Below are 18193 nucleotides of genomic sequence, written 5' to 3'. Positions count from 1 at the left end.
CACAGTGAAAAACAATATCAATGTATCTAAAATGTATTTAAAGACAATAAATTATGTTCCTTGTGAAAAAAAAATTCAGTATAACTAAAGCGCGTTTCGGAGGAACAGGTTTGAATGAGCACCTATAATTTAAATTAAATTTAAAAGGGAATTTATTTCAATAGACCCAAAAGAAAAATGTCTATCGGTAATGAATCACGAGCCTCGTTTTGATCTTATTTAGAGGGAGCACCTAACCCTACAATTTTAAGTTTACAGGGACATCCATACTCTATCCCGACATGGAACCAATTAAGATATATTTTGCCCCAGGGGGTACGAGTCATATATGAAGATCAATTGAATCTTATGACACCAAAAATAAAATTTTGGTATCTTTTGTTATCCTATAAAAATTAAGCGACCATGACTTCATGTGAATTTCAGCAGTCAGTTCGGTTTAATTTTCGTACCATAATTAGTTAGATGTCAAAAATTACCAAAAATAAACATGATCAAATAAAGCGTTAGCATCAGTATCATTTATGAATTTAATATTTATTTAAATATGAAGGAAAACGTTCGGTAAGTTACGTTAGTAATTCGATACAATTTCTCAATCTAAATAGATTAAAATATTGTTGTCAGGTCACTATATTGCACTTTTAATAGCGGTGATATATAAGCCCAGTTGTTTGATTGCAATATAAAAATGGAAGTATATCGACCATTTGGATATCTTAAATAAACAGTTTAATTGCAAGGAATGACCTTATAATAATTTGAAGGAAAAAAATTAGTTCAGCGTATGGATCAGCATCATTTTTTAATTTAATATTTACGTTAATAATTTCAAACCATTTCTCAATCTAAATAGATAAAAATATTGTTCTCTGGTCGCTATATGGCACCATTAAGTGAGCTTGTTGGCTCTCGAAGTTGGGGACGCAAGCTGGATGGCGCGCTTTCTTCCCCCCCTTGCTTTGCTGCTCCGTCATTCTTTTCGCCTGCGCGGCCGCCAGCTTGGGTCCTCAACAGTGCGTTGTATCACAACTCCTCGGTGGTGAGAGCTGGCTAACCACTGCGTTTTGTGGGCTGAGTTGATACGCGCCCTTCCCAAGCCATCGTGCTGAGGGCTGTGTGGTACCGGGGAAGTTAAACTACAGTATCTCGAACGATCCCCTCGGGGTACCAGGCGAAACCCCGTTGTAATTAGCCTTCCACCCGGGATGAGGACTACCGGGTGGTGACCTCTTACTTGCCTCATTACTCGTGGGACCTTTATGGAAACTACAATTAAAACTAAAACTAAAAACAAACCTGGGCATGGAGCCGGCTCTGCCGGCACCCAGCCTTCTCTCAGGGAAGGAGGCAACTCCCAACCTGCTTCTGGGCGAGCTGCTGCCTCCGGCAGCACCCACCCTCAATCGGCGGAAAGCCAAAAATCGCTTCCTGCCCCTCCACTGGGTTCTACCAAGTTGAGTGAGGTTAATAGGAGGAGAAAGGCCAACCGCCGAAGAAAACAAGCCTTACAAGGTGGCCAGAACTCTGCACTGGGTGCAAGAGATACGGGCCGTGATGGGACTCCTGTACCTTCGGGTGCTGGGAGTAACGTCTCGGGTACGGACTCTACGCCTGGTGCAAGAGAAGCTACCACCTTTTCTGGGAAGAGAACTAGGACAGAGGACTCTGATCCCTCGCCTAGCTCACAAGCGGCGGCGCCAAAGAAGACTAAGTCTTACTGCGACGTCGCCAGCATTGTCAAGATGGCCATCGTTAAAGATGGCTATCCTACTAATGCGGTCACGGATGCGGACGTTGTTCCCATCCAGGCCGCTATACTCGACGCACTGGAAGCTCCTTGGGAAGCTCGCTGCCGCGTCCCCTAAATTTCCACATCATGGCTGGGGCCATGATCTATTCATGTGGAGATTCTGCGACCGGTGAATGGCTCGTGAAGGTGCTGCACCAGAATGAGCGTGCCATAGGGGGAACACGGCTTTCAGTGATGAAAGCCTGTGAACTCCCGAAGCCGTTCAAGGTGTCCTTCCGTACCAAGGACCGTCGCACCACTGATCCGGCGGCTCTTCTCCGGCGACTAAAGGCCTACAACGGAAGGTTTCTGACCGACTGTTGGCGGTGCCTGAAGTCGTTCGATGAGAAGAGCACCAGACGCTGGATATTCCTAATTGATGGCTCCTCCATGGAGGCCATCAAGGAGGCCGGCTTTGAGGGTCTCACTGGTGTTGACGTCGGGACTTTCAAGGTCCTGAACGCACCACAGGACCCTCTTCAGAAGGTCTCTGAAGCTTCTGATGATGAAGGCAATACCGCAGCCAGCGTGAGTGGGGAGCTGGCAGCAAATATTGCTGGAATTAACTTAGAGCCATCCTTTCCAGATGGCTCGGACATAGACCTCGGGACAGAGTCCGACTTTTTGAAGGACTCTGATACCGAGAGGACTTCCGCTCCTGACACTTGGATGGAGATGGAGGCCGGGGCTGCTGCTGGCGGTGGCGAAGGAGATACCGGTCCTGGATCGGGACTCCAAGCTGCTGCCAAGTAGCGGCTAAGTCCGTCTCTCTTTCTGTGGCATGAGCATTAAGGTGATCCAGATCAACCTGCATCACTGCAAAGCAGCCTCGGCAGTCCTTTGTCGGAGGTTTGCCTTAGAGGGCCTGGATGTGGCCCTCATTCAGGAACCTTGGATCCATAATGGTAAAATCCTTGGTTTAAAGAATGTAGGTAACATTACTTATGATTTTACCTCACTCAACCACAGGGCGTGTGTTCTGACAAGGAAGGGTCTCGATACCCTTCCGCTTCCGAACTACCTCACTAGGGCTACTGCTGTGATTAGGGTATTGCCCTCCTCTTTTGGAGAGGCAACTGGCCTTGTCATAGCGTCTGCTTACTTTGCACATGATGCCACGGACTCCCCACCACAGGAGGTTGCCGCTCTTGTCGACCACTGTGAGCAGCAGGGGGACAGGCTCATTCTAGGCTGTGATGCCAATGCTCATCATGTCACGTGGGGCAGCAGCGACTGCAACAAACGTGGTGATGACCTGCTTGAATATCTGGTCGGTACGAACCTGCATATTCTCAACAGGCACAATGTACCAACCTTCGTTACCTCTAACAGAAAGGAGGTCATTGATGTCACCCTTGCCACAGATAATATCAGTCTGTCGGTATCTAACTGGCATGTGTCTGATGAACCATCTCTCTCAGACCATAGGCACATCTGCTTCTCGGTCGCAGTCAAGTCAACTTCGGTTAAGACGGAACTGCGCAACCCTCGTCGGACCGATTGGTCCGGCTACAGGGAGGAACTTTGCCTCCTACTCAGAGGTAATGCTCCTAAACTTACCTCGGTGCTGGAATTTGATTTGGCTGTTGATCTCATGCAACAGGCCATTATCAATTCCTACCACCATAACTGTCCAGCGAAGCCTGCCAGCCGGCCAAGGCTCGTTCCTTGGTGGAATTCGGAACTTGGCAGGCTCCGCAAGCTCACTCGTAAACTCTTTAATAGAGCCAAGAGGACTGGGGACTGGACTAATTATAGACAGACCCTTAACAAGTACAATAAAGCCATCCGGAAGGCTAAGAGGAACTCCTGGAGGGACTTTTGCGGTAGTATTTCCGATGCCCCCGCTACTGCCAAGATCATGAAGATCCTGGCTCATGATAACACTCACCAGCTCAGCACCATTAAGGTGGCAGAAGGTGAGTTTACCAAGTCAGGGACTGATACCCTAAAGTATATGCTTAAGGTACACTTTCCGGACTCCAAGGTTTTTGTCCCCACATGCACCGATGCTCTCCCCGTGTACTTTCGGAGAGCACACAGGGCGGACTGGGGAATTGCCAATAAGATAGTTACATACTCCAGACTTAAGTGGGCTGTCAACTCGTTTCAGCCCTATAAGTCCCCTGGCCCAGATGGCGTCTTTCCTGCCCTCCTTCAGGAAGGTATAGACGCCATTGGCCCCTATCTGTGCAGGATATTCAGGGCCTGCATTGCTCTGGCGCATATTCCGGATATCTGGAAGCGCTCGAAGGTTATCTTTATTCCCAAACCTGGGAAGGCGAGCTATCTTGAGGCCAAGGCATTTAGACCCATCTGTCTTACCTCTTTCTTCCTAAAGATTTTAGAGAAATTGGTGGACAGGTATTTGCGGGATGGAATTCTCTCCCATACTCCCCAGTCCACTGCTCAGTTTGCCTATCAGAAAGGCAAATCTACGGAGACGGCGCTCCATGGCATTTTGAACTGCCTTGATAGGGCCATCGAGTTCAAGGAGATGTCTTTAGCCATCTTCCTTGATATTGAGGGAGCCTTTGATAGGGTCTCTAGTGAAGTTATTCTTCGCGCTGCGGAGCAGTTTGGTATTGACGACACTCTGTGTCGTTGGATACACTCCATGCTCACGAATCGCAGGATGACGGCGTCTCTTCTCGGGGAATCCCTGGAGATCTCCACCGACCGTGGCTGTCCACAGTTAGGGGTTCTGTCCCCTCTTCTTTGGTGCCTGGTGGTGGATGAGCTGCTGGGTCGACTCGGGGAGGGGGGGTGTCACTGCTTTGGCTATGCGGATGACATAGCAGTGATTGTTAGGGGAAGTTCCCTGCAACGATCGCTGCACTGATGAAAACTGCCTTGCATGTTGTTGAGGAATGGTGTAGGGATGTTAACCTCACCGTCAATCCCAACAAGACTGTCCTTATACCGTTTACTCGGAAGAGGACCAATGACCTCTTCAATGATATTTCCTTCCACCGAGGTCAAATACCTTGGCGTGACCTTTGATGCCAAGCTTACTTGGAAATCCCATCTTGACCTTAGCATCAAGAAAGCCAAAATTCTATTCTGGCGTATAAGAAGTTCAGTCAGCAAATCCTGGGGCTTAAGCCCCAGTGCCGTGAACTGGATTTATACTAGAATCATCAGGCCAGTGGTCTCCTATGGAGCTCTTGTCTGGTGGTCCAGGGTTCGCCTTAAAACAGCCCAAGATGAACTACGCAAGCTTCAAAGGCTGGCGTGCATCGGCATCACGGGGTCCATGAGGACTACCCCCACAGCCTCTCTGGAGATCCTTCTGAATATGCTTCCTCTCCACCTCTTTATTGAGGAGGAAGCTATTATGGGAGCCTGTAGGCTCAACAACCACGGCTGGTGGAAGCCCAAGCACTGGGACTTAAGTCACACCAAGCTCTTCAGTGAGTACAGCAGTCTCGAGCCATCACTTGCGATGGTCTCAGACAAGTCTGTTGTATCATATCATTTTGACGAGCCCTTCAGCGTGCACTTTCCTAGTCGCACTGATTGGGAGACCAACCCAGTCCTTGGTACTGGGGGGAGACCGTCTGGTTCACAGACGGCTCGAAGACGGACTCTGGAGCTGGTGCCGGGGTCTACTGCTTGACCAAGAAGTTTGGTTTTTACGAGAGCCTCGGCAACTTTGCCAGTGTTTTCCAAGCGGAAATAATGGCCATTTGTTTATGTGCGGATTTCTGCATCAAGAAAAATTACCGCGGACGGACGATTCAGATTTATTCGGATAGTCAGGCCGCCCTCATGGTACTGAATCAGTGCCTTGTTGACTCAAGACTGGTCCTCAGTTGTCTGGATTTGCTGTGTTCTCTGGCTGCCCGCAACAAGGTTCAATTGCTGTGGGTGCCAGGACACTGCGGATATCTGGGCAATGAAAGGGCTGATATGTATGCCAAAAGGGGGGCTGAGGCGAAGTTCTTCGGACCTGAGCCTGCGGTTCCCATCCCCCATGGCATCATTCCTCATAGGATTCACTGCCGGATGTCTGCACTTCAACTGCAGCTCTGGCTTGACATGGATGGGCAGAGACAAGAAAAGGAGTTTGTCCCGGGTCCTTCTATCACTAGGGCAAAGGAACTGCTTGCCCTCACCAAAAGCAAAATTAGGCTGGTCACCAGTCTCCTCACTGGACACTGCCGGCTGAATAGACACCTGCACTTATTGGGCATCGTTGATGACCCACTCTGTAGGTTCTGCCGGGAGGTAGAAGAAACCTCCTCCCATATCCTCTGCAGCTGCGACTACCTCGCGGCCATGAGGTTTGAGCATTTTGACATGCATACTATGGAACCTCACCAGTTCTCTACTGTCTCGGCCAATCGGATTCTCCGATTCATCGAGGCAACAGGACTCTTCGCAGTCTAATCAGCTCGGGGCGCACAATATACCCTTGGTATCGGTGCTCGACGCGGCGACGCGTCACCCCTTTCAACAATACAACAATACAACAATACAAGTGAGCTTGTTATTTCAAGCAAAATCTTTAAAAGTGGTGTCGATCCACTGTCATGGCAATCGTTGAAAAGGTCATTTTGTGCGTCAACGTGACTATCAGTCTCGTTGCTGGTAATTATAGAGCGAGCGTGCAACCAAACGTATATTTCACAAAGGATCTCATTTCCCAGTTTTAATTGGATACAACACTTTTCTAGATTCATAATATTAGAAACACATTTAAATTCGGATTTTCAAACTAGGCGATGAATAAGGGCAACTACACCACGAATATAGATTTCAAAAGCTGCTTTTTCCACTGACAAGCAACGTAAAACTACATTTCGCCAAGAGCTTCAACTCAATATTCGTTGTACTTAAGGATTTATATGAATTCTCCGTTTGCGAAGTTTTCGAAACCGATTTATGTTTTGAACTATATTCTCATGCCGTTTAATTACAACGTTAATTAAACTATATCGACTGTTTATGTTTCAAATAAACCGTTTCCAGACAAGGAATCAGAAACTCTTCGCCAGCATTCGTTTTCGGCGAACTCCCCTATTAGTACAGTTTAAAGGAAAAAGATTTTGCAGTATCTGAGACCATCTTACTTATGGGCAGGCATACTAAAAGCGACTTAGTTAGAAATTCCGGCTCGTCAAATTATACTGATTCATGTTTAAACAATCCGCCGAAGCAATATTATAAATGATATAATAATTCTACCTCAAGTTCTCTAACACTGTTTACTTCACCATTAGCACTAGCAATGACAGCTTAGAATAAATCTCTATTGGAATATTATATAAACTTAAAGAATGTGTAGCGTTCCGCGGACACAGCCTTGTTGAATTCCACGAAACCATTTCTAAAAACCTTCCCATGTTGTTAAAGATGTGACTTTGTTTAAAGAAGAAACAAACAAGTAAACAACTTACTGAAATATATATAAGGTTAAGTTTAAATTTATGCACGTAAAATTCTATGATTTTTGTTTTCTTAGTAACGATTTTTCGACTTCTTTCTCGGACAAAAATGAAGGGTTTTGATTATAACGTAACAATTATGAATTTTGAAGATACAGTAAGTTCAGATTACAAACATTTCAAACTCAAATTGAATCTTGCTAAACGCAACTGAAAAAATGAAATATCAAAAAAGTATTTTCTATTGATAACTTTCTATTTATTAAAATGTCCCGATAAATTCGATAATTCAAAAAATGAAGCTTCAATATACCTATTTATTTCAAATTGCAATTTTGTCATATTGCCGAAAATATTAATTTTATTCAATAACGCTCAGAATATTTGGGTATCCAACTGCTACTATAATAAAAAGCTATCGGAAAAACAGTATGTTATTTTCCAAAACCTGAACTGTAAATGGGTGGTAATTTACTCGAATTTAAAGTTTACAATAATTTAACATTTTTAACCATTTACCATCATAAATAGATAAATACGTTCGACCTGCGCGCCTCACTTTTAGCGTGACGTTACACTCTTTTTAAATAGCGGCTGCAATTTTGAGATAATAATAATAGAATAGAATAGAATATAAGTTTATTGTGCATTTCAGGTATGGTAAGGTTGAGCTTAGGTTCAATCGCGTAGTTAGGTTAGTTTTCCTGTAACCAATGGGAGCAGAGATAAACCAAACATGAAAATTGCCGAAACATACACTATCGCCCGTATTATTAGCTCCAACGGGTTTTTCAACTAGTACTTAAATATTCCAATGTCATTTCTAGGATCCAGGGTTGCTACCCTACGATTCATTTGACAAAATGATGTATTACATTTTCGAAAACAACAAACGTCTCAAGTATATACATACTAGCGAATATAAGGTAAATAATGATACTCGCACATGCCTAATACCATAAGCATATCAAACCTCCCGTAAGCGTGAATCAGAGGGAAATTAGCCATAGGCATTGTCTTGGCAAAACTCGTGACACGGGTCTTTCTGGTGGCACAATAAGGAAACATTTTTCAAATCGCGCAAGGGATGCTACCGGGAGCTTGGACATAAATACAAGGATTAGTATATATCTTATTCTTACCTATTATATGCTCTACCTAAATTAATACTTGTAATAATAACAAACAATTTAAACCTTGGGTTTTGATGTTCGCGTCTTTGGTAATGATCAGGGAGGGGGAGGCGTGCAAAGTTAATGTTTATTTTAATTTTATTTATTCATCTATTTATTCGGATGGGAGAGTACACTGAATTTTTTTAACAGTTAAAGTGGCGAATACAAAACTTGCGGTAACTTACTCTTTCATCTTTGGTTATTATAATATTAATTTTAAACCATATGTATTGTGTAAACTAATCACTATTAGTTTTTCTATTTTGAACAAAAATTCGAGATAATTTACGCTTAATAAACTTAAAATAACAACTGAGGTAATTGGCGGCGGTAATCGTAGTATAGAAGCAGACGACTGCTGAAATTTCCGAGTTAAAAGGTAGTAGGGGGATACGGGGAAGGAGAGAATTGCTTCGATTCCCCTCGAGGTGGCGCAGGACCTCAAATCTCTCTCTGGCGCTATTGTACAATGGTGATTACCCGTGGTCGTATTGTGAATTCATGCTTACTGGTGGTATGATATGCTTATGCTAATACCTAGAGTGAAGGTTAAGAAATATGGATTTAAAATATTTTAATAGAAAATATCTAAAATCTCTTACATTATTAATATCGAAAATTAATTTTAGAACATATTTTCAGAAAGTAATGGTGATACTTCAGCCAGTAATTTATGACAAACCACCATACAACAAGTGGCTATTTGTAAAAAGAATACCAACTGTAGAATTCTTGCATTCTTGTCATAGATTTATCTCGGCAAAAAACACCACGTATAACACGGGTTCAACAGGAACTTTCAACGACATAAACGCTTTCTCTCAAGGAGTAAGAAACGTTTACTAAACTCCACATTCTTTACTTCTTAGCATTGCACTTTGGTAATTCGGTTTAAAATGATCCATAGCTTCATTTGGAAATTAACTATCGTAGAGATGATTTTCGAACTTTTTTTCTTACCAGGTTTGGATCGGGTTGGTTTGCTCGTTCGCTCTCTTAGCTCTTGTTGAGATCATTCAACGGAGAATAAATGGAATTCGAAACTCAGTCGTAACTTTCGTTTTTAAGAAAGTGTTTTTGTACTACGGAGCTACATTAGGAAAAGGTAAACGTCTCCTTTAATGGCTGCTTTTCACTTGACCGCAATAACGCTCGGCAGCTGACCGAAAGCGCCGGAGTGAAGTTGGATACCGCCAATGTCGGCCGGAAGGCTATTCGGAAATAACTCCCTCTTTTGTGGTGAAGGAGCATTACAATATCCTGCCAAAAGTTCTAAACTAAACACTACGCAATTTCATGACTCCGTGTACAAACTCCTAATTCAAGGGATTGCGAAATCGTATTCAACGCGCGACATTCCCTGGGTCAGGTGACCAACGATTAGTTAGTTGCTGGCGTCTACGCCGCGGTAGACCGAGAAATGAAAATTACCCTACAAGACCGAAATTCCGTTGTCAAGTTGTCTTACGCCGACGATGACATTTTATCGTCCTGAATTTTCGTCCTAATTTCGCCAAGTGAAAACCAGCCCTTAGACTCCGATTGAAACGTGGAGAATATTTCAATGAACACTTCAATGCATGGTCACACGCATCCTAACCACACAGTGTCTCACTGCCTTTCTCTCTTAAGGTACGTCCGCACTAGGCGTAAATTTTCGCTCGCCACGCTACGTACGCTACGCTCGCCACGCGCGCCGAGAAAAACGACTGTCCGCACTTGGCAAATTTTCGCGCCAACCGCGCTGGGCGAACGAGGCGTAGAGAGAAAAAATGTTCGCCAAGCTGAACTTTTTACGTCGGTCTCGCCGGCGTTGGTGGCGTACATCCAATCAGCGAGCGTCTCTGGCTCACGTGCGAATGTCGTCTGCTTGAAAAAATATATACGGTGTTTATTGTGAATATTCTATCGTCGTGAACATGTCGTTAATTACTCTCGAGATTAATGACGAAAATTTAATAAATGAAGTACACTCGAGACCGGAACTGTGGAACATCTCTTTACAAAGCTACAGAATGGCAAAATTGAAGGAAGCTTCGTGGAAAAAAATTGCTGAACGATTAGGTTGCTCTTGTAAGTAAAGTGTACAGTACCTAATGTGTTTCTTATGTATTTATTGTTACTAACTTGTGTGACTAGTGAATGATGCTAAAAGTCGTTGGAAATCTATTCGGGATAAGTATACAAGAGAAAAAAAAGCGGACAAGAAAATCAAAACAAGCGGATCTGGGAGGTCAAACAAGAAATCATGGGAATTCATGGAAACATTATCGTTTTTAAACGACACTTTACAGCACAGACCGTAAATAAATATTGAATTTTAATAGTATCCAAGGCATGACCTACCCATGTAGCCTTTTAAGCAACCATTAGCATAAACAATAGGGACACAGCTATCTGGACTCGTAAACTTATGGAATCTACTGATTTTAAACGACAAATTCTTATAGCACCACAAGTAATATGGGACAAGGCATTCCAAACAATACTCAGGAACAAGAGGCGACAACAACAGAACAAAACCAAGAAATTACCGTAACAACTGAGGCTGGTGATTTTGTAATTAATGCCGAGGATCTGTTATCAGCGTCTACATCAAATCCGTCAGATAGTAATCCCGAAGTTAATGATTCAACAACTTCACGAGAAGAGGGTCCAATTAATGTGGGCGAGGATACTTCGAAACCAGAGGATAAAAGACAACCAAAGTCAAATGGAATTCCTTTTAATAATAAAAAAAGAGGAAGAAAAGATGGAACAGAAGCTGCTCTTCTGGAAATGATGAAGAACAACAATGAAATCATAAAAAATGGTTCATGTTGTAGCCAAAAAGAAACACGAGATTCTGATGAACATTTTTTATTGAGTTTGCTAGACGACTTTAAAAGTTTGCCACCACAAAAAAAGCGTTTCGCTAAAATCCGTTTTATAACGATTTTAGATGAGTTAAACAATGAAGCCGGGCCAGTCAGTACTACCGATGCTTGTGATAATAATTAAAATAATAATAAATGCATATATGAATTCATTGGTTATATCTGTCTTGCCATTCAACCTTGCCATCAGTCATGAAAAACGTTTTCAAGTCATCCCTTGTTGCCGATGCATTTCTTTGTAGGTATTCGTTCCTTGGTGATTGAGTTGAGGCAAAACATTTCCTGGGTCAGTTCGCCAACGTCCACCATGCAACTTTCCTTCTGAATCCACAAAATCACCAAAATCTTTCGGACAATAAAGTCGTTCATCCAGGTTTCCATCTTTGATCATTAAAAAATTATGAAGGGAAACACAAGCTTTCACCACGTCTTCAGCATTTGCAGGCATGAGAGGGATGCTGTTACGAAGCACCCTGAATCGTGCGCATAAAATTCCAAAAGCATTCTCTATACACCTTCTAGCCCGGGATAGCCTATAGTTAAATATACATTTATCCTCCGGAAGGTTTCTTCCTGAGTACGGTCGCATGAGGTTGGGCTTCAACGGAAATGCTTCATCGCCGACAAAGGTAAAAGGGAATTCTATTTGGCTGTTATCCACTTTCCGCGGCGGAGGAAAATACTCTGGCTTTTCAATTGCCATACCTAGCTCTGATGATCCAAAAACTCCACCGTCACTTATTCTACCAAAATTCCCAATGTCAACGAAAGTGAACACATAATTAGCATCACAAGCTGCCATTAGAACGATACTGTGGTGCCCTTTGTAGTTAAAGTATTTCGAACCACTGTTTGGGGGTGCGACAAGATTTATATGTTTCCCATCGATGGCTCCTACGCAGTTAGGAAAATTCCATTGGGTATAAAAATCATCTGCAATGGTAGCCATGCTTGACTTTGTTAAGGGTCGCATGTAGAGAGGCAATAACGCATTCCAAATAGCTTTGCACGTTTCGGGGATGATTTCAGCGACAGTAGATTTTCCTAATCGAAATGCTAGTGACAAAGATCTATAGCTGTTGCCTGTTGCAAGGTATCTAAAAACAAGCAATGATGCAAATTCTATCTAATAAATATTACTTTCATTACCTTACCTCAGGGTTAAGTACAGTCGCTCAGCTGGCGAAATGCACTCGCGAAATTGGGTAGATTGTTTGTTTAATTCTGATGAAACGAGATTCAACAAATAGTCAAATTGGGTTGGTGTATGTCGACAGTATTCAACATAAAGATTATCCCCGTATCTTAGGAAACAGTAACGCATTTTGGGAATAAGGTTTTTAAAATCACCATCAATTTCCCTATCCTGAAAAACTTCTCTGATCCATATTCTACGTTTATTTACGTTTTGTTTTCGCTTCCGAATTAAAAGCAGTGAAATTATTAAATTATTTGCGTGAGCTAATCGCTTTGCTTTGCTACAAACAGGCGCCATTTTAATATAGGAGGCAGACGACATTCGCACGTGAGCCAGAGACGCTCGCTGATTGGATGTACGCCACCAACGCCGGCGAGACCGACGTAAAAAGTTCAGCTTGGCGAACATTTTTTCTCTCTACGCCTCGTTCGCCCAGCGCGGTTGGCGCGAAAATTTGCCAAGTGCGGACAGTCGTTTTTCTCGGCGCGCGTGGCGAGCGTAGCGTACGTAGCGTGGCGAGCGAAAATTTACGCCTAGTGCGGACGTACCTTTAGACCCAAGGTTTCGCGACCAAGGGGGTGCACTTTTTTCACAGCCTAACTTTACAGCACTAGCAAAGGCTGAAAAGGTATAGTATCTCATTTCTCGTAGTGTAAGGTTAACTTGGCCTTTTTGTATAGGTTTCAAATAAAATATTTTTAAACCACGCGCTAGCTCACGCGCCAGGACGCGCTGCATCTCGCGCTTAATTTCAATATTTTGATTCTCTAATTAAGTTCACGTGATTTTTTTAAAACTTTTTGGGCCTATTTTTTGCCTTTCTGAGCCTAAGGTTAAATGATTACAAAGAAATAGTTGGAGAATTTTTATAATTTTCACATGGTTTCAACGAATATTAAGCATGGTGTGTTTTTATACAGTGTATTGTATTATCCGACCATTCCAATTTCCAAATGTAAGTTACGATTTAGTGAAATACTATATAATTAGTCTTAAAAAATGGGACAATTGAGTTTGACTATTCCAGAACTAATCTACTCCCAAATAACGTTTGTCCCCAAAAAGGAACAGATATTATACAAAAACGAGTTTTGCTTCGCAGTCCTTAAAAAACTGCATTTATACACAATCCTTGTCGAGAATTTTTTCAAACCCACAAAGGGCCAGAAACTAGAAATTATTATACTGTATGTATTGCAATTTGAAATGAAGTTTAATCGATATGAGAAATTTGGTTTTAATTGCGTAGTTCAAACATTTGTTATGATTAGAAATTTTACAACAAAAACGGATATAAATGCGGCGTTTCGGAACAAAGACCTAAATCAAGGATGATTATGACTCGAGTTCGAATTGAAGTTTAAAACTTATACAAGATGTAACAACACAAATCAGAATGAGGGAACTCATTTTAGGAGTAGTAAAGCGACATTTTAATCGAAATAAGTGTTCTTTTCTCTTCCACCCTGAAAAATTAAAATGCTAAAAGCTCATTTTGTATTTTTTCGCCTTAACTATTTGACAGGGATAAGTTTTTACGGAAACAGATTCTATATAATTTCATACGTGAAAATCTTAGCCCCCTTTATCTCGAAACGCCGCATTTATACCCGTGTTTGTTGTAAAATTTCTAATCATAACAAGTGTTTGAACTACGCAATTAAAACCAAATTTCTCATATCGATTAAACTTCATTTCAAATTACAATACATACAGTATAATAATTTCTAGTTTCTGGCCCTTTGTGGGTTTGGAAAAGTGTCGCGGATTGTGTATAAATGCAGTTTTTTAAGGACTGCGAAGCAAAACTCGTTTTTGTATAATTTATAAATATTCACTAACAATATTGCCCTAGGTTGTGCCTTCAAACGTCATTTCTAGTTACTTACTTTTTACAACTATCTGCATACTTAAATTTGTTTCTATGTCAAGAAACACATATTTAATCTAAGCTAGTTTAGAAAGGAGGGTAGTAAAGAAGCTTTTGTTTAGACGTTACTTTTTCATAGGGCTATACGTCAAATTAGGAATTAAAGGTAGCAAGCTAATTATCTGCATTAATATAACGAAAGTTCAGATCATTCACTATCTCTACTCTCGACGTGTCCTTACAGCGCAGCGTTCGAAGAAATAATCGAATATTTTATTCCTACTTGTCTAAGACACTTGTAGCGAGCCATATCATATTATTGACTCATGATTAATTTGAAAGATATTATTTAAGCTCACGGCCGATGGCAATTAAAGAAAGGGATTTTAACATTATTTCTAGTTCACAATGCTTAATAGTCTTAGGCTTCACACACTTTACTTTGAAAATTGAAATTTTTTAAAACTTTAAAAAAAATAACATGTTATAAAATTGGTGTGCAACAGTTTTTAGAACTTTTTTTTAGAAACATGGAAACCAATGACTGGGGTACGTAAATATATAATTTTACAGTTTAAAATTCTACATTTTTAGATTCAATTAAATTGTTCAGTTTATTTAAATTTTATTAGACTACTTCAGATATTATAGATCAAGTTTGCATTGATCAAATCGGGTGTCGGCAATATTCCGGTCAGACAAAATCTCCGCAACAATGGTCATAAGAAAAAATCGAGGGGCCGGTCACTCAGTGCAATCGGTGTTCACGTCAGTACCTTTGACAGTATTAAAGTGATTATGAGAAATCTTTAAAAGCCCTGCCCTTGACAGTGCTAAAATTATCACACGTAATCTATAATCGGTGTACAGTGAGTCTGACAGTGATTAGCCCCTCGCAAAAAATCCCCACTTGCACATATTTTCCACCCAAATTGTAAAAAAGTTGGGAAAACCAAAATTTTACCTCTCCGTGTCGAGATGATTATATAAACATAAGTATCCAATGAAAACGTCGACCTTTTTGCCCTCATCCTTTCCCACGCTTTGCGCTTCCGCATTTCATCCTTACTCTCAACATTATCTTTCTCCATTTTACATACAAAAATCGAACACTCACTAAAAGAAGCGGCAAAAACCTGCTGGCTACTTACAACCAGTTAATATGAATTAATATCCAACTTCCAAATACAAATATTTTCTGGTAGATAAATTAACAACCTACAAGCAAAGAAAAATTCTCAAGAATGGCTCCCGCAAATTTAATAGGTCTATTTTCAACTAGGTGGGCGTATCTGATTAGATTTAAAATATATATTTTTAAATTTTTGGTCTGGCTGTTATCTACACCTAGATAGTTTTCAGTGAAACAAACAAGGAGCATAAACACAATAGTGGAAGATTTAGTCTTATTTAAAACATGTAAAACAATTATCATCTCTGCAAATAGCTTACACATGTCTTTTTTACCAATGCCTAACCGTTTGGATTTTTCTAAAGCAATCTCAGCACCAAAAAATATTTTTTGATACAAAATAAATGTTTTATATTCTTATTAAGAATAAAACAAGAGGATAAAAAAGGTGTGTACTCTCGTAATTTTTTAAGCTTTTATCATGATTACTCTATACAACTGTAACAAGGAGTATAAACCCATTAGTGGAAGCAGTATGTTTTTTTCGAAACAATCTCGCTTATGTTTATCCTCTCTAGACTTCGCTAAAAACGTATTACTCCTACGTAAAATATTACTAGACAGGCAAGGATTCAAACCATTAAAGAAGGAGCGCAATATTATCCATACAGAGAAAAGAAATTATTATGTTTGTTAGAGGAGCTTCCCAATTTGGTTGTTGTTGTGAAAAGTATATCGCAATGCACGGGCCTTGATAGATATAGGAGGGAATGAATGAAATATATCACAATGCACGGGCCTTGATAGATATAGGAGGCAATGAAGGAAATATATCTCATGCACGGGCCTTGGTAGATATAGGAGGCGATGATAATCTCTCTCAATAATTAACATTAATAATAGTTAAATCGTTTAATATTAAGTTATACCTATTATCATCTCAAACTTTGCTAATATTGACGTTTAAAGTGAAGGGTACCCCTCTTGCCCGCTTTCTTCAAACTTTGGGGTATATATACGATTCGTTTCCATTATAATAGTAAGAAAAAGCGCAATTGCGAAAACCTTTGGTGGCCGATCCCACCTTAGGGAGGCTAGACGTTTCTCGTAACCCTAGCTGATCGCCGCGTATATCCTAAAACCAAACGATGATAATGGAGTAGAAGCCAATGATACAGATTGGTGTCTATGTGGAATAGACGGAAGACCAGTGAGTGGTGGTGTTAGAAGCCAATGATACAGATTGGTGTCTATGTGGAATAGACGGAAGACCAGTGGATGGTGGTGTTAGAAGCCAGTAAGAACAGACTGGTGTCCGTGTGAGATGGACAAAGACCAGAAGATGGTGGTGTGAGAACTCAAGTAGAGGAGCCATTTCCGTGACTGTGAAAGTAGTTCGGAAATGGCGAACACGTTTGCTCCGATACGCAAACTGCGAACGCGGTCACGTGGGTGTAACAACGGACAGACAGACAGACAGACACGTCCGTTACAGAACCTCTCCTGGACTACGTCACACGGAGAGGTAACAACGGACAGACAGACAGACAGACACGTCCGTTACAGAACCTCTCCTGGACTACGTCACACGGAGAGGTAACAAAACCACCCGAAACTAACAACGGAGAAAATCCCTCCACAGCTTTGGCTCGGTTTTTTAGGAGAGGACAGCTAAGGTTAGGTCTGGTTGGGTTTTATTTGGATATTCTCTGAGGAATTTATTTGAGTTGATTTTCTCTTAGAATATGCCAGAACCATGTAGTATACGCGAATCATTAACAGAGTGGAGTTGATGGTGTTTTCACTATTTTCTTGGCCTTTTCTAAGAGTGTAAAGGATTTTATCGGGATTTTTCTCATAGATGTCTATGAGGGGGGACTAAGGGAAGATATGCGACTACCGATGATTATGATCGTGTTCAAACTGTGATTAACCCGACTTAATGATTTTTCAATCAGGATAATGTGGTCATTGTTATACTTTAAGCATCCTCTTCGTCATTGTTCAGTCGAGACAACGGTATATTAAAATTTTTCAACATTGTTTATGCACGTTGTATATTACATTGTATATTTTACGGAGTAGACCTGTACACATTTTTCCCACAAATCAAGTACACACTTTCCATTATTTATAGGAAAAATTATGGATTACGAACGTCATAGAAGTAAGTTATATTACATTCACTTATATTTTGGGCAAATACAAGGTGGCCAATAACGGGTTACGTTTCTTCGATAAATACAAATTAAGGCGTAAGACAAAATAATACGAGCAGAAATATCACTTTTATCATGAGTTAATAATATGTAAGCTCCCTATAAGTTACTCAGGCTCCATAGGCGTAATGTATCCAGCGATTTCTTCTCATTTCGCCCGCGCGGGAAAAAAATCCGAACGTTGCGCTCTCCCTTGTGGAAAAAATTATCCCGCGCGTACGCCTCCTCGACCTTTAGTCGTCGGCTGATTTTTCCATAAAGGGAGTGTTTTAGTCGTGAATGTTTATGTTTTAAGAATTTAACATTAAATCATGGAGTTTGTGTCAGTACCGAGACAAAAAAAATGCAGGAACTCAGTGCAATTTGCCGATATTGATAAAGAATGCTAAATATAAGAGTTGTTATTGTGACTTGAAACCAATTATACAACTGAGCTAAATCCGATCCATTGATCTCTTAACCGAGCGAAATATTCGGTTGCTTAAATAGCTCCGATATCATTGGCTAGCTTCCACGACACGCGCTTCCGGGGAAAAACCCG

General features: G+C 41.2%; 1 long non-coding RNA gene across 2 annotated transcripts; it reads left to right on the top strand.

The window, feature by feature from the left end:
• Positions 1 to 2971: 2971 nt before the first annotated feature.
• LOC149649089 (uncharacterized) lies at positions 2972 to 3541 on the top strand. Of its 2 annotated transcripts, none has more exons than XR_016371667.1 (3): positions 2972 to 3062; positions 3125 to 3333; positions 3518 to 3541. It is a non-coding gene; the product is annotated as an uncharacterized LOC149649089 (long non-coding RNA). The 2 variants fall into 2 exon arrangements; XR_016371668.1 differs by lacking the exon at positions 3518 to 3541 and adding an exon at positions 3396 to 3490.
• Positions 3542 to 18193: the final 14652 nt, after the last annotated feature.

This window comes from Phalangium opilio, unplaced genomic scaffold, assembly GCF_054372755.1.
Source record: "Phalangium opilio isolate 3A_F unplaced genomic scaffold, DU_Popi_V2 ptg000088l_1, whole genome shotgun sequence".
NCBI classification, from domain to species: Eukaryota; Metazoa; Arthropoda; class Arachnida; order Opiliones; family Phalangiidae; genus Phalangium; species Phalangium opilio.
Note: the sequence above shows the minus strand (reverse complement) of the source record. Positions and strands in the feature narration are given on the sequence as shown.